This window comes from Schistocerca americana, chromosome 4 (genome assembly GCF_021461395.2).
Source record: "Schistocerca americana isolate TAMUIC-IGC-003095 chromosome 4, iqSchAmer2.1, whole genome shotgun sequence".
NCBI lineage: Eukaryota > Metazoa > Arthropoda > Insecta > Orthoptera > Acrididae > Schistocerca > Schistocerca americana.
In genome coordinates this window covers 723,688,035-723,709,475 of record NC_060122.1, presented here as the reverse complement: position 1 = coordinate 723,709,475, position 21,441 = coordinate 723,688,035, and the positions used below count along the sequence as shown (strand labels likewise).

General features: G+C 43.5%; 1 protein-coding gene across 2 annotated transcripts in view; it reads right to left on the bottom strand.

Annotated features, from left to right (window-relative positions):
• LOC124614033 (alpha-1,6-mannosyl-glycoprotein 2-beta-N-acetylglucosaminyltransferase) overlaps positions 1-21,441 on the bottom strand; it is a 444,765-nt gene that overhangs the window by 185,372 nt on the left and 237,952 nt on the right. The window lies entirely within an intron of this gene.

Genomic DNA, 21,441 nt, shown 5'->3' with positions numbered 1-21,441 from the left:
GCACCTGTTGTTGTTGTTGTGGTCTTCAGTCCAAAGACTGGTTTGATGCAGCTCTCCATGCTACTCTATCCTGTGCAAGCAACTTCATCTCCCAGCACCCACTGCGACCTACATCCTTCTGAATCTGCTTAGTGTATTCATTTCTTGGTCTCCCTCTACGATTTTTACCCTCCTCGCTTCCCTCCAATACAAAATTGGTGATCCCTTGATGCCTCAGAACATGTCCTACCAACCGATCCCTTCTTCTAGTCACGTTGTGCCACATATTCCTCTTCTCCCCAATTCTATTCAGTACTTCCTCATTAGTTATGTGATCTACCCATCTAATCTTCAGCGTTCTTCTGTAGCACCACATTTCAAAACCTTCTAGTCTCTTCTTGCCTAAACTATTTATCGTCCATGTTTCACATCCATACATGGCTATGCTCCATAAAAATACTTTCAGAAAAGTCTTCCTGACACTTAAATCTATACTCGGTGTTAACAAATTTCTCTTCTTCAGAGACGCTTTCCTTGCCATTGCCAGTTTACATTTTATATCCTCCCTACTTCGACCACCATCAGTTATTTTGCTTCCCAAATAGCAAAACTCATCTACTACTTTAAGTGTCTCAATTCCTAATCTAATTCTCCCAGCATCGCCTGATTTAATTCGACCCAATCCATTATCCTCTTTTTGCCTTTGTTAAGGTTCATCTCATAGCCTCCTTTCAAAACACTGCCCATTCTGTTCATCTGTTCTTCCAAGTCCTTTGCTGTTTCGACGGAATTACAATGTCATCGACAAACCTTAAGGATTTTATTTCTTCTCCATGGATTTTAATTTCTACTCCAAATCTTTCTTTGGTTTCCTTTAATGCTTGTTCAATTTACAGATTGAATAACACCGGGGATAGGCTGCAATCCTGTCTCGCTCCCTTCTAAAACATTGCTTCCCCTTCATGCCCCTCGACTCTTATAACTGCCTTCTGGTTTCTGTACAAATTATAAATAGCCTTTCGTTCCCTGTATTTTACCCCTGCCACCTTTAGAATTTGAAAGAGAGTATTCCAGTCAACATTGTCAAAAGCTTTCTCTAAGTCTACAAATGCTATAAAGGTAGGTTTGCCTTTCCTTATCCTATCTTCTAAGATAAGTCGTAGGGTCAGTACTGCCTCAAGTGATCCAACATTTCTACGGAATCCAAAGTGATTTTCCCGAAGGTCGACTTCTGACAGTTTTTCCATTCGTCTGTATATAATTCGTGTTAGTACTTTGCAACCGTGACTTATTAAACTGATAGTTCGGTAATTTTGACACCTGTCAACACCTGCTTTCTTTGGGATTGGAATTATTATATTCTTTTTGAAGTCTGAGGGTATTTCGCCTGTCTCATACATCTTGCCCACCAGATGGAACAGTTTTGTCAGGGCTGGCTCTCCCAAGGCTGTCAGTAGTTCTAACGGAATGTTGTCTACTCCCGGGGCCTTGTTTCTACTTAGGTCTTTCAGTGCTCTGTCAAATTCTTCACGCATTATCGTATCTCCCATCTCATCTTCATCTACGTCCTCTTCCATTTCCACAATATTGCCCTCGAGAACATAGCCCTTGTATAGACCCTCTATATACACCTACTACCTTCCGGCTTTTCCTTCTTTGCTTTGGACTGACTATCATCTGAGCTCTTGATACTCATACAGGTGGCTCTCTTTTCTCCGAAGGTCTCATTTGCTGTAGGTGTCATCTACCTTACTCCTAGTGATATATGCTTCTGCATCCTTACATTTGTCCTCTTGCCATTCCCGCTTAGCCGTTTTGCACTTCCTGTCGATCTCATTTTTGAGACATTTGTATTCCTTTTAGCCTGCTTCATTTACTACATTTTTATATTTTCTCCTTTCATCAATTAAATTCAATACTTCTTGCGTTACCAGAGGATTTCTACTAGCCCTCGTCTTTTTACCTACTTGATCCTCTGCTGCCATCACTATTTCATCTCTAAAAGCTACCCTTTCCTTTTCAACTGTATTTCTTTTCCCTATTCTTGTCAATCGTTCCCTAATGCTCTCTCAGAAACTCTGGTTCTCTCAGTTTATCGAGGTCCCATCTCCTTGAATTACAACCTTTTTGAAGTTTCTTTAGTTTTAATCTACAGTTCATAACCAATAAATTGTAGTCAGAGTCCACATCTGTCCCTGGAAATGTCTTACAATTAAAAACCTGGTACCTAAATCTCTCTCTTATCTTTATATAGTCAATCTGAAACCTTCAGGTGTCTCCAGGTCTCTTCCACGTAACCAACCTTCTTTCATAATTTTTAAAGCAAGTGTTAGTGATGATTAACTCATGTTCTGTGCAAAATTCTGCCAGGCGTCTTCCTCTTTCATTCTTTGCCCCCAGTCCTCATTCACCTACTACTTTTACTTCTCTTCTTTTTCCTAGTACAGAATTCCAATCCCCCATGACGATTACATTTTCGTCTCCCTTCACTATCTCAATAATTTCTTTTATCTCCTCACATATTTCTTCAATCTCTTCATCGTCTGCAGAGCTAGTTAGCCTATAAACTTGTACTAAGGTGGTAGGCCTGGGCTTCGTGTCTATCTTGGCTACAATAATGCGTTCGCTATGCCGTTCGTAGTAGCTTATTCGGGTTCCTATTTTTTTTAATTTATTATTAAACCTACCCTCGCATTATCCCTGCTTGATTTTGTATTTATAACCTTGTATTCACCTGACCAAAAGTCTTGTTCCTCCATGTCATCAGGAAAAGTTACTGCTGTAGTTTCCCCTTGCTTTCAGCCGTTCGCAGTACTGGCACAGCAATGCTGTTTTGATTAATATTACAATGCCAGTTCAGTCAGTCATCCAAACAGTTCCCCTTGCAACTACTGAATAAGCAGCTGCCCCTCTTCAGGCCTCTCAACAGATACCCCTCCATTGTGGTTGCACCTACAGTACGGCTATCTGTATCGCTGAGGCGCGCAAGCGTCCCCACAAACAGCAAGGTCTATGGTTCACGGGGGTAGGGGGCGGGCGGGGGGCGGCGCCTGTAAATGTGTGTATGTACAGGGTGATTTTTTTATGGTTTTCCAGAGTTTCAGCATGATGGAGGAGGAAATTAAGGAGTCAAAAGCTGCAAGCGAAGATTGTTCTGGATACATCTGACAGTGGAATATATCCCGGTACTGTTGTAGCTTCCTTGTTCTGTTGTTGGTAAGATTGTAGGGCACGCAACTTCCAGAGGTGGTAGTATGGACTGAAAGAAGAAAAAATGTCTAGCTCTGAAGTGCGTGCCTCACGAGCTATGAGCACTTGTTCAATGGATGTGTTTCACGCGAAGATGAACGAGCGCTGTATCTAGTTAGGTATGTATTTTAGAGCCCATGTATAATTTATATTTTTTCTTGTTTTAGTCCATACTATTGCCTCTGAAATTTGCTCATCCTACAATCTTAGCATCAACAGTACCGGTACATGGATATCACTGTCAGTGGTATCAGAACGATTATACCTTTTAATTTTCGACTCGTTCGTTTTCGGACCAGTGTCTCTTACCTCATTTTGATACATCTATACTTCTCCATCATTCCTGAAAGTCTGTAACTACAGCACAGAATCACCCTTTATATGCATACATATTCAGGCCCCGGCTCCTATGATTTCGACGTAGCGTCGTTGGATGACGTTTCTGGACACGGGTTCCTATCCTCATTTTATTCCTCAACAAATCTTCTTCATTCTCTCGAAGTTTTCCAGTGTAATTTTGATACACCAAATACGTAAAGCGAACTCTTAACAGTCTCCTTCAGAAAACTTGAAAGCGTATTCACCAGAAGCGGTTCACAATTTTGGAGCTTCTCCAGTGGTTGAGTTGGCAACGTATCTTTGCTATACAATATTGTTATTGAGATCACCACATCGTCAAAACTCTGTGGGAGCAATGTGAACGTACATGAATATTGTTATTGTCTTAAGTCAGACAGGTATGACGCACTATTCCAAGCGAGCGTGTTATGTCAACTATCTTCATCTCTTTACAGCTGCCATGACCTCCGTTCACTTTAATCGGCTTATCCCAGTTATGTTTTGATCTCCCTGTACATTTTCAACCCTCTTCGTCTCCCTCTCGCAACCACACCTCACCACTCCCCTTCACTATTAACTTTCGTTGTATCCTGGTGTCACCCTCTTCCTTCTTTAAAATCCCAAAGACTTTTGAGAATAAATTAGTAAAAAATAGATATATGTTAACATGGCGGTTTTACGGCTTTCGTTGTCGTATATCGTCTCTCCCTCCCTCGCTTCCCACAGTTACATACGTTCAGACGACTACCTGAAACTGTCAGAAAGGTCCTTCTTTGTGATGTGCCGCCTTGGGTTCGCGTTGATAACAACAACACCAAGCCTCGTCGCCTGTGTCGATTTTTCAGAAATAATTATCCACGTTTTGCATTTAACACGTCGAGGCAGCAGTACACGGGTTGTTGTGTTTATTCGGGAGTCACGGTATGCTGGGCAAAAATCTGCACACAGCATTCTCTTCTTCAGAGCATTCTGCAGAATGTCTTGAGAACTCGATTTAGGTATGTGACGCAACAATGCTGACACACTACGGTCGCATGTGTACTACTTGAAACTGCCTGGTCGAAAACGCATCTGCTTTTTACAGTTGTTAGTTCAAGCAGCCAAGGCAGTCACTGCGCTGGCGTCATACGCCAGGAATAAAATCAGTCTCGGAACTTACTGGAAGGACGGTGCATTCATTAGTTACTAGCATCATTCTGTAATAACACACTTCAGAATTTTCTATTCTCCTCTTCTCTGCAGTTTTTCTCGTCTAAGTTTCACTCTCCTGTAAGGCTACGCAGATTCCACGACAAGAAACTTATTCTAGAACTTTATGAAGAAGTTATAGTAATAAAAAAATTAGTTTCCGTCTCGACTGCAAATTTTGTTTTTATGAGTATTTGAACGATTTCTATACCTCATGCACCATCATCAGATGTAAAATGCTTGGCTACGAAATGTAAACTACAGCATCACACAATAACAGACTTCACAAGCTGTGACATAGTCACTGGTTAAAACAGGAAGTGTAGAACAAATTTATTCAGTGAAAATGTTTTGAATATCATATCAAACACCTTTCAGCCGTCTAATATCGAAACTGTTATTTTATTGGGCTACCAGTCTCAAACATCATCCGTCGACCGATGGTGTTTGAAGTGGTCGCTGTATCAAGCAGAAATCTACATGTTTTACAAACACGTGTATGCAAATGTAGATCTTGAATGAAGTGACATGTACTAAAACGACGGAGAAAAGAATGTTTGTCGGTGCTAAAACGTTAAAAATGCTTTCCTTGGATTATGTGGAATATGCATTTCATCTCTTTCAGGAGAAGAAATAAAACATGTATTAAGACAAATTACACCTGACGATGGATCCGCAGGGGCCGAAATGCATCGTGTAGTTAATGAAACACGAAAAATTGTGACTGAAGGCGTTGTTTAATTCATACCTCCAATGTTTTGAATGCAGTCACGTTTTAAGCTTCAAAATATGGATAAAATTGTACAGATACGAGTCTTTGAATGCTGGCCCCTATTTTGATCAGAACCGAGGTTGGAATTTTCTTAAAGGTCGGTAAGGGGGCCTGAAGATGGCATAATAAATGGCCGAAACTGGTAGCTCAATAAAATAAGTTTGGAAATGAGAGGGCTGAAAGGTGGTTGATTGGAAATTTTGTACTGAACAGCTGAGTCTCGCAACCATCTCTGAAAAGATGGACATACAGAGACAAAACGTTTTGGTCCTTGGACTACCGGATTCTATCAAATAGAACTTGTGGATTGGCTGAGTTGAAGCTGTGAGGACGGGGCGTGAGTCGTGCTTGGTTAGCTTCGTCAGTAGAGCACTTTCCCGCGAAAGGCAAAGGTCTGAGTTCGAGTCTCGGTCCAGCACACAGTTTTAGTCTTCCAGGAAGTTTCATATCAGCGCACACTCCGCTGCAGAGTGAAAATCTCATTCTGGGAACCAGTGGACAATTTGCACCTTAAAATAATAAAATATGCCATAATGAAAAGTGTAACTTTCGTAGATGTGAAAACACGCTTAAAATACGACGAGGCATACCCGCCTTACAACGTGTCCTAATATAACGTAGCCACAGAAATCAGCTTAGCTTCGTCGCACATATTTAAAATTTGGTATCAACAAGGTCACAGAGCCGAAGGAGTCATACTGCTAATAGCGCTAATGTTCAAAATAATCTGACGTACAGTTGTCACGAAATATATTTGTGTCATAGGCACATTAGATGTCGCTAATAAAAGTTTATTCATATTCGTTAATCCTTCAAATTGTACAAATTGCAATAGAATGAAAAATACAACAGGTAAAATCTGTAGTGGGCTCATAATAAAACTAAATTTTAAAATTTAAAATAGAGAAGAATACGTAAGCTTACGAAGTTAACAAAATAATATGCGTTTAAAATAACTAGGGAAAGAAGCCAAAAATAAAACAAAAAGTCTAAAATATATTATCAGCGCCCCCTGTTGGCGTAGCCGCCAGAATGAATTGTACTCCTACCTCCCGACATGTACCAAGAAAACAATAACAAAACATTGTACTATTCAATTAATAAGACTATGTAGTCAATGAAGTAACTCATGTAGACAGAGAAGGCACCATCAGACACGATAGTAACATGATCAACGCAAGAAATAAATGTAAAACATTATCGAATAAAACAAAGTAGGCATTTGGCATAGAATCGCACTACCCATTGGGCGCTCCTCTTGGCTCCTGTTCACGCTCTTCGAATAAATCGAAAACACGACCTTTTAGCACCCAATGGAGAATAAGCATACTATTCACAGTGCATGGCCGGTTTCCTCTAAATGCAATCCAAAGGCAATTTTGTTACTTGGATGTGGATGCTCGTGAAATGTTACATTAAAAGAACGGCTGGTTTGGTGGAAACAATTCTTATCAAAATTATTACAATAAATCCTGTATGATGGTCCCTTCTCTGTTTATATGAATTACTTCACAACTATTAAAATGAATCCTGTATGATGGTCCCATCTCTGATTATATGTGTTACTTCGCTGACTATACAGTCTTATTAATTGACAGGTACAATATTTTATTATTGTTTTGTTGGCACGACATGTCGGGAGGAACGAGAGGCCCTCTACAGTTAAGGTTCCTCCGAGTACTTCTAGCCTATGCTGCGTTCTGAAGAGTACGCCAACAGAGGGCCGTGATTATATACTTCAGTGTTTTGTTTTATTGATTTGGCTTCTTTCTTTGTTATTTCATACATCATATTAGTTTGATAGCTCCAGAAGCTTATTCTTGTCTATATTATTATATTTTTATCAAAAATCACCGGAATAGTTTCTCAGGGCCACAAATTGTCAAGTTTTCTTTTTAACAACTTTGAAATTCAACTTTATTCGTATTTTCATTTGTTACATTTCATCACTGTAATAACTTCTACACCTTATAAGCCCACTATAGATTTTACCTATTGTACTTTTCATTTTACTGCATTTTTTGCAATTATAAAATTAACGAATAGGAATAAGATTTTATAAGCGACATTTAACGTACCTGTCAGACAAACATATTTTATGACTACTGTACCTCAGATTACTTCGAACGGTGGAGCTGTTAGCAGGATAAGTCCGCCAGCACTGTGGCCTAGTTTACATCATGTTTTAAATATGTGCGACGAAGCTGAGCAGATTTATTGTGTATTTCTTGACAATGCCACTGTGGCTTCATTATATTAGGGCATGTTGTAAAACAGATATGCCTTGTTTATATTAAGCGCATGTTTCCACATCTATGTAAGCTGTTCTTTTTTAATTATGGCACCATTTATTATTTTAAGATGTAATCTGGGCACTAGTTGTATTTGTTTTCCCATGTTTTGCTGCAGATCTGAAAACGATCATCACTGATCGAAAACGGTAGTCTAATGACCAAAAAGTTTTGTGTTCACTAACGGAAATAAAAGAAATTTATACTAACAGAATTGTGATCGCTTTGTTCCTGTGACATCGTCATCATTCGAAGAACATTTACTCAGAAAATTCGTGTTTTTCATTCTGATTATTCAGCACTTGTGTTTCACTCACTTGCGAGTCAAACAAATCTGCAAAGAAAAAGAAAAGCAGTTTGTTACGCATTGCATACGCTAAGTTGCTTGTGCAGTTATTCCGAAAAACTTAAGGGTAAAAGTTATACAAATGGTTTTACTGCTCGAGTTAGACAAGATTCCTTTTTTTTACCCACTGCAATAATTATTTCAAGAATAAAATAGGAAAATATTAATTTGAAACTGTTGCTGGGTTAAGTGAGAAAGGCAAGTGGAGAAATAACCTTTTATTAATAATTTTTTGAAAAAAAAATTGTTACATGCAATCGACAAAAAGTTTCAGAGTTAGCACCCCGCTTAGAGTTCAAGGGGTTACAGTACCCACAAGACTTGGCTTACTTGCAGTGGAGGTACCGAACTGTGAGCAAGGGGCACGGATAGAGTCCACAACCCGCTGCTGCAGTGTAAAAGCAGGAAAACTTTATAACTTTATCATGCAGTCACTACTTTGTCTCTTTTCTGAGCTGACCGACGTACATTTGCGGCGGAGCAGTTGCAGTTATTTTTCATACAATGTTCGAGTGTTATTATTACAAGGTGCAGTGCGGGTATTATTATTTTCGGAGTATATTCAGACTTTATGTTCAGTGATGAGAATATTATTTGAGTGAACATGTACGGCAGTGCGTACTTATTTTCATTTAACTGCAGAGTATGCAGCTTTTTTAATATGCAGTGAGAATCAGGGGCAGTTATTTATTTCTTGTTTTGTCATATAGTACTCTTTCACCTAAATCTGCATCTACAAAAGTACTCAGCAATCCTCCGTGTGGCGGAGGGTACCCTGTACCATTACTAATCATTCCCTTTCCTTATTCCACTCGCAAATACAACGAGGGCAAAACGAATGTCTATATGCCTCCGTACGTCCCCTAATTTCTCTTGTCCGTTCTTCTCGGTTCTTACACGGAAACGTACGTTGGCGGTTGCAGAATCTTTCTGCATATCCTACAAATGCTTTTTCTCTAAATTTTCTCAATAGTGTTTCACGAAAAGAACGTCGTCTTCCCTCCGGGAATACCCACTTGAGTTCACGAAGCATCTTCGCAATACTCGCGTGATGGTCGAACCTTCCGGTAACAAAGCTAGCAGCTCGCCTGTGAATTACCTCGATATCTTCCTTTAATTCGACCTGATGGGGACCCCAGACACTCTAGGACTACTTAAGAATGGGTCCAACCAGTGTTTATACAAGGCCTCTTTTACGTATGACTCACACTTTACTAAAATTCTCCCAATAAACCGAAGTCGACCGATCGTCTTCCCTACTGTAGTCCTTACATGCTCGTTCCAATACTGATTTGCAGCATTACGGCTAGATATTTAATCGACGCCCCTGTGTCAAGCAGCACGTTATTAATGCTGTATTAGAATATTATGGGATTGTTTTCTCTCTTCATCTGCATAACTTACATTTTCTACATTTAGAGCTAGCTGCCATACATGATTCCAACCAGTAGTCGTCACAAAAACTACAAATTTTGTTGAAGTCACCTTATATTCTGCTACAGCCACTCAACGGTGGTACCTTCCAGGTACACAACAGTATCATCAGCAAACAGCGTCACATAGCTGCCCCGTCCGCCAGGTCATTTGGTTCAAATGGCTCTGAGCACTATGGGACTTAATTTCTAAGGTCATCAGTCCCCTAGAACTTAGAACTACTTAAACCTACTTAACCTAAGGACATCACACAGATCCATGCCCGAGGCAGGATTCGAACCTGCGACCGTAGCAGTCGATCGGTTCCGAACTGAAGCGCCTAGAACCGCTCGGCCACCCCGGCCGGCGCCAGGTCATTTATGTACATAAAAAATGACAGCGGTCCTACCACACTTCCCTGACCATAACCCTGTTTCTGGTGAACACTCATCGCTGAGGACAACGTACGAGATTTTATTTCTTTAGATGTTGTAAGATGGGCATATCATTTTGATTTTTGTAAGTTATCGATTCGCACGTCAAAGAGAGAGATATATATAGAGAGAAAGAGCAAGTTATGTTACTGTTAAACAATCTTTGGTCTTGTGGCACAAAGTGTGCCTCTGCTAGATCTGATACATTCTTAGCTGGAGCGTGGTAGGTGACGGACGTATTACGTAATGCTTTGTTGGCTTGTGATTGTATCTGTTAGATAAAGAAAGATTTACTGTAAAGGACAGCAAGGATGAATGTGATGTATGTATTGAAAGGCGAAAAGAATATAAATTTTGAATATTGTTATTTTTTTTGAATAGAAGAAGTTTGAGGTAAGACTGCAGTTCTGCGCAGCTAATTTGTCGGAATGCTTATTGTCTGCTCAGAGCTGACAGAAAGACCACGCCACTTCCAATGCAATAAGATATCATCTGATTAAGCGGTTTGGTTTTTACAGAAATTCACATCATTGTTCACTTTGTTAAGCATAGTATTGTTCAGACCAATGTTTTTGAATGCATTCTAAAACGATTGACTTGGAATATCACTTCATAGGAATAGTTACTCTCCCCATCCCACTGTTTAAAGGGGTTTATCGTTACGCATTACCACATTGCAAAGAGGGTTATCATTACGCATTAATACATTGCACCATACGGTATGCAGCAGTTCGAATACTGTGAAATTTTATTTAAAAATAGAAATCTATCTTAGCTGCTGCCTGTTTGCTTTCGAGAAATCTGCAACAATGTTGTCCGGACGCGAAGTAAGTGTAAATTTTGATTAGGGCCAATTCATTCAAAAAATTCAAATGGCTCTGAGCACTATGGGACTTAACATCTGTGGTCAGCAGTCCCCTAGAACTTAGAACTAATTAAACCTAACTAACCTAAGGACATCACACACATCCATGCCCGTGGCAGGATTCGAACCTGCGACCGTAGCAGTCGCGCGGTTCCGGACTGAGCGCCTAGAACCGCTAGACCACCGCGGCCGGCGCCAATTCATTGTTTTACATCAGTTGTGCATTTAATTTAAAGACAAGCTGTATTAAGGCCAGTTACATTTCAATTCAAATTAGGCTCTGTTTATTCGAAGGTTAGCATACGAGTCTGTGGGCGCACAGTTTTGATAACACGCAGACTTTTCATAGAAAGGGAGGTAAAGTTGAGCAAAGTTTCATACAGAAACGTATGGTGGAGATCTTTCGAGCCACTCACATTTCTGGGAACCTAATGCGTATACTCGTACTTTCGTTAACGATTTGAAATTGGGTACGTGTCTAACGCTTTTCGGAAATCTAGGAATATAGACTCTGCGTTTTGACGTACCTCCATGGTTCGCAGGAGATGGTGCGATGAAAATGAAAGCCGAGCTTCCACTTGCGATGATTTCTTAATCCGTGTCGATCTGTTGAAGCAGCTTTTCCATCTCAAGAAAATGTGCTATATTCGAGCGTAAAATATGTTCAAGAATTCTGCAGCATATCGACGTTAGGGATATTGGTCTGTAATTCAGCGGGTCCGTTCTCTTTCCCTTCTTATATAGATGAATCATCTGAGTGTTTTTTTCACAGTCGCTGGGGACTTTGCGCTGGGCGAGAGATTCACGGTAAATCCAAGCTAAGTAAGAGGTCAGTGGGGGCCTGTGGCCTGTTGTGGGGTTGTGAACCACTAAGGGCTTCGGCGGGACGAAGCCTTTCCGTCGTTTCTAGGTCCCCGGTTCAGTACACAAAAGCCCAGTGCCGTAGAATAATCTCTGACTAGCCGCGAGGTCTAACGCGCTGCTTTCCGAGCGGGAAGGCGTGCCGGTCCCCGGCACGAATCCGCCCGGCGGATTAGTGCCGAGGTCCGGTGTGCCGAGCAGCCTGTGGATGGTTTTTAAGGCGGTTTTCCATCTGCCTCGGCGAACGCGGGCTGGTTCCCCTTATTCCGCCTCAATTACCCTATGTCGGCGATTGCTGCGCAAAGACTGTCTCCATGTACGCGTAGACCATAATTACTCTACCACACAAACATTTGGGGTTACACTCGTCTGGTATGAGACGTTTCCGGGGGTCCACTGGATTCCGAACCGCACAATAACCCTGGGTTCGGTGTGGGGCGGCGGTGAGGTGTGTGGACTGCTGTGGCCTGTTGTGGGGTTGTGAACCACTGAGGGCTTCGGCGGGACGAAGCCCATCCGTCGTTTCTAGGTCCCCGGTTCTGTACACAAAAGCCCAGTGCCGTAGAGTAATATCTGTAAAATCGAATTGGGATTTATTTATTTTCAACTCTTTTAGGTGGTTCTCCTTAACAGGGACGCCTACTGCTGTGTCCTCCGTACGGGAGTCTGTGCAGTGGTCAGACGACGATATGTTTCTACGACTCTCCTGAGTGAATGATTTCTTAAACGCGAGATTTAAAACTTCGTATTTCCTTTTGCTCTTTGCTACTGCCACATCAGACCGGTCAGCGGGTGACTGGGTAGAAGACCTCGACCCGCCTTTACGTAGGACCAGAATTTGGTGGTTGTCGGAGCCCGAAGCCGCAGAACATTATTAACAACTGTCAGGTGCGAATTATATAGTCGCAGTAGACATGGTTTCAGTAGTGGTGAATTATTCTTTATTTTAGACCCTCTCAACCGAGAGAAATTACCACACTCAAACTATATGAACTTCAGCGCTCGGAATCAAATCGTTTAATTTTTAAAAATGGAGCGAGCACGGTCAAAAATTAAGTACATTATACACAGTGCGAACTAGAGCTCTAGCGACAAACCTTCGGAGGTTATTCAAGGATACTTTCTGTTGGGTCTTGCCCACTGGTCTCGTATAGGGTGTCTAAAGGATGCTGCGTTCTCGGAATGCTATACAACATTTCAAGCAAATAACATTAGTAGTTTTACTTCTATGAAGCAGATTGACAATACTTAACTTTAATGTACAAAGGTGTCGCAAGCAATTGGCGACATGCAACATAAATCCGAGTCCTTGCTATACAGAATGTTCCTGCAAGTTGACACACGTCACTGCTAACTATTCTCGTAGCACTCTCTGCTAGGCCGTGCTAATACTCTGCGAATACTGTCCACTAATGTCCGGCAGAGGCTGGCAGGAGCGACGCTTACATTCACTTCTTGCAGATGTCGCTCCTGGCGCGGCGCGGTCCTTGTCAGCGGGCTATCGGCTGACGTCGCCTCACCGCCTTCTATGGTCTTGCGTTCTTCCTCTTCGTTCTAGCATTTGTGGTTACGCCGGAACACTGAGTATTTTTGTACAAGTGACCCACGGTCGCCAGCGGCTGTTTACAGAGTTATTTCGTTTCCTCCGGTTTCTTTCCCCAGTTAGCGTTGTATTGCACTGAAAATAGAGCGTTACAATGCGCTGTTTGTCTTGCTCACGTGACCTTCTGTTGACAGCAGTAGCACTCATTTTATTTCAAGCTTGGATACAGTACTGCTCGGAGCTGTCTCGTCTTTGTTTTTGCGGCAGTATTAGTTGTGGGTTAATAGCGATACACAGCAGTATGTACACGTTTATTGATGAAGAGCTGGCCTGCGTGCGCCTCGTGTTTGGGTTCACTGTATGCAGTGGAGGACCGGCACAGCGACGCAGTGTTAGCTTTTCCCGCAGCGGCGACAGCCACTATACAGCGCTGTGCTTCGTCTCACAGCTGTTGCACTACTCTGTGTTGTGTGCTGTATGTTTTGGCTATTTTATATTACAGGTTTCTTCACTGCTGTGAAGGTATTTTCAAAGAAGCAAGTCTGACTGAGGTAACATAGCGAATACATCATAATTACATTGTTACTCTGTAACGACCCGCCGGAAGCTGTGGCCAAGCGGTTCTGGGCGTTTCAGTCCGGAACCGCGCAACTGCTACGATCGCAGGTTCGAATCCTAAATCGGGCGTGGATGTGTGTTATGTCCTTAGGTTAGTTAGGTTTAAGTAGTTCTAAGTTCTAGGCGATTGATGACCTCAGAAGTTAAGTCCCATAATGCTCAGAGGCATTTGAACGATTTTGTAACGAGCTGACAGAAACCGTGGATCCTTTATAGAAAAAACTGGTTGTTTGATTTGGGGGAGGTGACCAAACAGCGAGGTCACCGGTCCCTTCGGACTGGGGAATGGTAGGGAAGGAAGTCGCCCGTATTCTTGCAAAGGAACCATACCGGGTTTGCCTGGAGCTATTTAGGGAAAAGACGGAAAACCTATATCAGGATGGCCGGACGCAGGTTTTGAACCGTCGTCCTCCCGAATGCGAGTCCAGTGCGCCAACCACTGCGCCACCTCGCTCGGTAACCCTCAACAAACTGTGAAAGTCTGTCGATGGAGTTCTGGTTCACCCTGTATAATGGTGGGAAATGAATGTTTAAAAAGTTCATGAATGTTTAAAAAGTTCATCGCAGATTAAAACTGTCAGCGACAGGGACTCGAAGCGACGCCTGGTTAGCTCCTTCAGCAACAGCATCGATCGCGAAAGGCAAGGTTCCCTTTGCTAATCCCGGTCTGGCACACGGTTTTAACCAGCCAGAAAGGTTCGAAACAGCGCGCACTCTGCTGCAGAATAAAATATTCAATCGGGACATGGGAGATGTTTATGTCAATAGAAACTGAACATTCAACTTACATCAACAAATTGTGGTCATAGCAACTATACACAGTAACTACGGCGGCTCTCAATGCACAAACTACAAGGGCGCAGGGTTCCATAAAGTTTTGCCGCGTTCTCTCAAATATGCAAGTTGCCCGTTGTACAATGACACGACCGTCTAAAACCATCACTTCACCTTTCGTCTCAGGTTTCAGATCTGCAACAACAACTTAATGTAATCTGTATGACTCAACTGCCTCTATCACGCTGAGCGTGGGCCAGATCGTCCTCTTCCAGTCCAACTATATGGATGTCTTGTTGTGATCACTGGCATTAGTCTCAAAGTGCGATAATACACCGTGGTATTCATTCCGACCCCTCGAGGGCAACAAGAACTACAACTTCCAAACACTGTGGCAGCACGTCTCGACTGAAAATCAGGTAATGTACGCTGTTCAGACCAAGTAACGGCAAGTAAAGACATGTTAGCCGATTTTGTACAACTCCAGCCCGCAAGCAGTCAGCCATTCATTGCCGCTGTTCTGATGCCGGCGTAGTAAGCGAATTTTCATCGCTCCAGGCATGGCTACGCGCCAACTGAAAGCAGGATCATGCCCGAAAAGACATCCCTGAAACAGTACAAACTAGGGGAATTTCAGAGCAGCAGTACTGAGCTGGACAATCCCTTAACAAATCTGAACGTTGGGCTCAAAGTCATTTGACTCCATTGCGTGTTACTTATGCGAGGAGTGGAACTATTGGTCCGCCAATAGTCCCGACACAGTATTCTTGAAAGGGGGCGTTTCAGAGGTAAGTTGTTGGGTGCTTATCGGTTAATCTGCTTCCATACGATCCATTATCGGAACTGGCTGGCATGTGCTTGTCATTAACCACAAACAGTTGATAAATACACAGGAGAAAATTTCTAAGAATACACATTTGCAGTATGGAAGTAAACCACGGGTTGTACGAAAACCGCAAAAGAAGAGAACTGAAGTGTTTGAGCGTTGTGCTGTTGAAGGATGTTATACATTAGATGGACAGATACGAAATGAGGTTTTCTGTAGAACCGGGGCCGAGACGAACATTTGGAAAACGTTGACAAGAAGAAGGGACAGTATGATTGGTTACGTACTGAGATAACAAATGGCTCTGAGCACTATGGGACTTCACTTCTGAGGTCATCAGTCCCCTAGAACTTAGAACTACACTCCTGGAAATTGAAATAAGAACACCGTGAATTCATTGTCCCAGGAAGGGGAAACTTTATTGACACATTCCTGGGGTCAGATACATCACATGATCACACTGACAGAACCACAGGCACATAGACACAGGCAACAGAGCATGCACAATGTCGGCACTAGTACAGTGTATATCCACCTTTCGCAGCAATGCAGGCTGCTATTCTCCCATGGAGACGATCGTAGAGATGCTGGATGTAGTCCTGTGGAACGGCTTGCCATGCCATTTCCACCTGGCGCCTCAGTTGGACCAGCGTTCGTGCTGGACGTGCAGACCGCTTGAGACGACTCTTCATCCAGTCCCAAACATGCTCAATGGGGGACAGATCCGGAGATCTTGCTGGCCAGGGTAGTTGACTTACACCTTCTAGAGCACGTTGGGTGGCACGGGATACATGCGGACGTGCATTGTCCTGTTGGAACAGCAAGTTCCTTTGCCGGTCTAGGAATGGTAGAACGATGGGTTCGATGACGGTTTGGATGTACCGTGCACTATTCAGTGTCCCCTCGACGATCACCAGTGGTGTACGGCCAGTGTAGGAGATCGCTCCCCACACCATGATGCCGGGTGTTGGCCCTGTGTGCCTCGGTCGTATGCAGTCCTGATTGTGGCGCTCACCTGCACGGCGCCAAACACGCATACGACCATCATTGGCACCAAGGCAGAAGCGACTCTCATCGCTGAAGACGACACGTCTCCATTCGTCCCTCCATTCACGCCTGTCGCGACACCACTGGAGGCGGGCTGCACGATGTTGGGGCGTGAGCGGAAGACGGCCTAACGGTGTGCGGGAACGTAGCCCAGCTTCATGGAGACGGTTGCGAATGGTCCTCGCCGATACCCCAGGAGCAACAGTGTCCCTAATTTGCTGGGAAGTGGTGGTGCGGTCCCCTACGCACTGCGTAGGATCCTACGGTCTTGGCGTGCATCCGTGCGTCGCTGCGGTTCGGTCCCAGGTCGACGGGCACGTGCACCTTCCGCCGACCACTGGCGACAACATCGATGTACTGTGGAGACCTCACGCCCCATGTGTTGAGCAATTCGGCGGTACGTCCACCCGGCCTCCCGCATGCCCACTATACGCCCTCGCTCAAAGTCCGTCAACTGCACATACGGTTCACGTCCACGCTGTCGCGGCATGCTACCAGTGTTAAAGACTGCGATGGAGCTCCGTATGCCACGGCAAACTGGCTGACACTGACGGCGGCGGTGCACAAATGCTGCGCAGCTAGCGCCATTCGACGGCCAACACCGCGGTTCCTGGTGTGTGCGCTGTGCCGTGCGTGTGATCATTGCTTGTACAGCCCTCTCGCAGTGTCCGGAGCAAGTATGGTGGGTCTGACACACCGGTGTCAATGTGTTCTTTTTTCCATTTCCAGGAGTGTATTTAAACCTAACCAACCTAAGGACATCACACACACACCCATGCCCAAGGCCGGATTCGAACCTGCGACCGTTGCGGTCGCGCGGTTCCAGACTGTAGCGCCTAGAACCGCTCGGCCACCCCGGCCGGCACTGAGATAACAGGCAATAATTTCCATGGCGCTTCAGGGAGCTTTCGGGGGTGAAAACTGTAGGGGAAATGTTAGGCCGGGATTCTAACTCGGATCCCTGCCTTTCGCGGACAATACGCTGACAATTATGCCATCCGAGCACACCTCATGGGCAGACTCAAAGCTGTAACTCGGCATTCGCCTCTTTTTTTCGTTTCAAAGCTTTTTCTGGAATGTAGATACACGTATACTATAAGTTGTGTCTGGAAAGATCCGTCAAAAAATGAAGGAAACAAAAGTTACAAATAAAATACTTTTACTGGTCTTCAAGCAATTACTGTTAGCTAAAACATATTTCTGACATCGGTTGTAAAGCTGTCGCGCATTGTCGGATATCCGTATTATTACAGGAGATCAGATATGGTGCCGCCTATACAAACCGGAGACCAAGCTGCAGTAAATGGCGTGGCGTTCACTGTTTTCCCCGCCTCCCAAAAAAACTGACAAAATTCGAGATAAAGACGATGTTGTCCACTTTTCTCGACAGCAAAGGGTTGAGCCATCATTAATTTCTACCCGAGGGAGGAGGGAACGTCTATGAACACCGTGCCAACGACTGTCGCTTGGTCTCCGGATCTATTGGTAGCACTAGGTCTCCCTTCTATGATACACTGAGGTGAAAAAAGTCGTGGGACACATCCTAATATCTTGACGGACCTCCCTTGCCTGGCGTAGTACAACAACTCAACAAGTCGTTGAAAGTCCTCTGCAGAAATATTGAGCCGTGCTGGCTCTAAAGCCGTCCTCAAATGCGAAAGTGCTGCACGTGGTGCAATTTGTGCGCGAATTCGCCTGTGTCCCATAAATGCTTGACGGGATTCATGTCGGGCGATCTGGGAGGCCAAACGATTCGCTCAAATTGTCCAGAATGTTCTTCAAACCAATCGCAAACAATTGTAACCTGGTGACATTGTGCTTTGTCTCCACGTAACTGAACATAATCATATACAGTGAAAGATCGGTTCAGTCAATTCCATGTAAACATAGCCTACACCATTATGGAGCCACTAACAGCTTGTTAACAAATTGGGTTCATGGCTTCGCAAAGAGTGTGCCACACTTGAACCCTACCTGCAGCTCTTACCAATCGAAATCGAGAACTCATCTGACCAAGCCACAGTTATCCAATCGTCTAGGGTCCAACCGATATAACCACGGGTCCAGGGAAGTCGCTGCAGGCGATATCGTGCTGGTAACAAAGGCAATCGCGTCAGTCGTCTGCTGCCATAGACCATTAATGCCGAATTTCGTGGCACTGTCCTAACGGATACGCTCGGCGTACACCTCACATTCACTTCTACGGTTATTTCACGCACTTTTGCTTGTCTGTTGCCAAAAGCAGCTCCACCCAAACAGCGCTACTCTCAGCCGTTAAGTGAAGGGCATCGGCGACTGCGTTGTCCGTAGTGTAAGAGGTAATGCCTGAAATTTGGTATTCTCGACACACTCTTGACACTGTGGATCTAAAACGCCGAATTACCACACGATTTCCGAAATGCAGTGTACCATGTGTCTATACCTTGTGTCTAACTCCAACTACTATTCCCCGTTCAAAATCTGTCAACTCCCGTCGTGCGTTTTAATCGACTTGGTACCTGAGTACAAATGACAGCTTGTATACCTTGTGTACGTGAGACTACTGCCATCTGTATGTGTACTTATCGCTATCCCGTGGCTTTCGTCACCTCAGTGTAACGTGGATATTCAACAACGCATGACCACGTGTTTAGCGCGTCTCCCAAAAAGCGTTTACTGGCAGTTCCCAACAGCTTTACAGCCAATGTCAGAGTTGTATAGTGGCTACTGGTGATTACTTTGAAGACCAGTAAAGGTATTCTGCTTGTAACTCTCGTTTCCTTTGTTTTCTGAGGCTATTCACCGAACTTTTCAGACGCCCCTCATATAAGCGTATCGTGATTTTTCTTCAATAAATCAAAGTTGTCGTCAACCCGAAGGCTCGTTTGTAGTCTGACACTTAACCACTAGGCCACTGAGAGAAATTTTTTTGTTTTTCTTCTAGAAGTATCTACAAGCTCAGAGCTACTTCTCCTGTGGTTTTCCCTTAAGCCAAACTGATGTTTGTTAATTACTTTTCGTTGACAACTTTCAGTAATTGTCCAATAACGTCTCTACCCTACTTTTACACTGTTCGCAGTCCACTAGACAAACTTGAAGATAACAATAAATTTGTCCTTTAGGTGTGTGGCTGCCATGTCTACAGTGTCTGTTCGTCGTGTTTGTGGTGGTGCTTGCACTTACGGAAATTGGGAAGTTGCGTGATAATTAGCGCTGTCTCCGTGATATACAATGGCGTAAACTTGTAATGAGAGTGTGTGTAATGTCGAGAAACCCCTCCACCGACGCGCCGCTACCTATTACGATCAGAATTGTGTTCCGTAACAGGAAGCAATTTGCTGAAACTGCTTAGTTCCGCGGTTTCGTCTTTTTCGCTGATAATGCTGAAACGCTGACAATTTTCCTACCTTACAGTAACTGCACCTCAGCTCGATTTCCAAGCTATTAAACATTAATTTTCCGGTTGCGTGAAACGCCGGGGGAAAGTTTTGTGCGTCTCTTTACTCTGGAAATTAGTTTCGTTGGCGAAGCACCGCTGATTAGTGCTGGTCTCGCTCCGCGGAACGATTCGTACTTAATGAGACGAATCGTATCGGAACAAACTGTTGCAATGTCTTACGAAATTCCTCGAGAGAAAGCAGATAAAGATAGGGCCTAATGCACGGAATAAGAAGGTAGGCTTAAGTGGGCGAAAGTTTCAAGAAGTCGCTGACGGCGAACAAAAAAGTTCGTTGACGATAGATGTATTTTCCCTTACAGTGCCCCGTAATGGATACTGATGCCATGAAAGGGACAGGACATCATTCCCTCATCTCCTCCGCCTTTCATTAGAAACAACTGAACGAAAGCTGTGTACTTCCTAAAGAGACTTCAAATATTTTATTAATGGTTTCATCGCCACCAGGTCGAACGTCTTCATTTTCATCAAAGAAAAACACAAATTGTCTCATCATGAGCTGAATAGTAATTACGTTTCTGCGCCGGAATATCATTCCTCTCGTCATTTCATATTTCCACAAGATCGTATGCCATCTTGAGGGCAGTAGTGTGAACTGTCCTGTGCGTTTCTTTGGCGGAATTTGGAAACAGTCTGGCATTCGTTAGAGGTTTGTGGAGAAAATCGTCTAATACACACCCTCAAAAGGGCCTCCATGCTGGATCGAAAAACGACAAGCCACTCTGATTCCATATGGAATTGGGTCATTTACCAATCTCACAAACTGATCGTCTTGCGCATTATGCTACGCGAGCAGGTCAAATACAGGCTACGGAAGTTCAAATTTAGTTTTCCTCTTAACCAATTTTCGGTCTACAAGGACAACAAAAATCTATCGTCAAATACGATAGCTTGCTAGCAAACAATTTTGAAAGAGAAAAAATGATATTACGGACGAAAAATGTATTGGAACCATGCAGATTAGTCACTTTGATGATACAACCATTAGAGCTATAGAAATGTCAAAATTGTGTGCTCAATTAGATGTACGACAACGCAAAGATGATTCAAATTATTTTGGTTATAGCGTCAGGGTTGTCGAAATTTTATATATAAGAACGTTCTCGGTCTACGAATGAAGGCACAAACTATTACTTTGAAAGATTTCTTTTCGATACGAACCCTTGAAGACACACTGTCACAAACATTTTCCGTTGTCACTGCATCGTCTTCTGGAGGTCAGCGAGGTGGGCATCTACAACTGGTTCTTGGTTTAAACGACGACTGTGACCAACGAAAAACAGTAGGTTTAGGGAAATGATGTTAGATAGTAGACGCCAAATACCGCTGTTCATGATGCGAAGGCTAATGTTTACCATTTCCGAAAAACTTTTTGTGGGCAGATACAGAAAAGGCCTTCTCCCGTCCTAGAAATTAGGCCTCTTTTCGCAAATTATGCCATCCGGCGAGTCTCTATCACG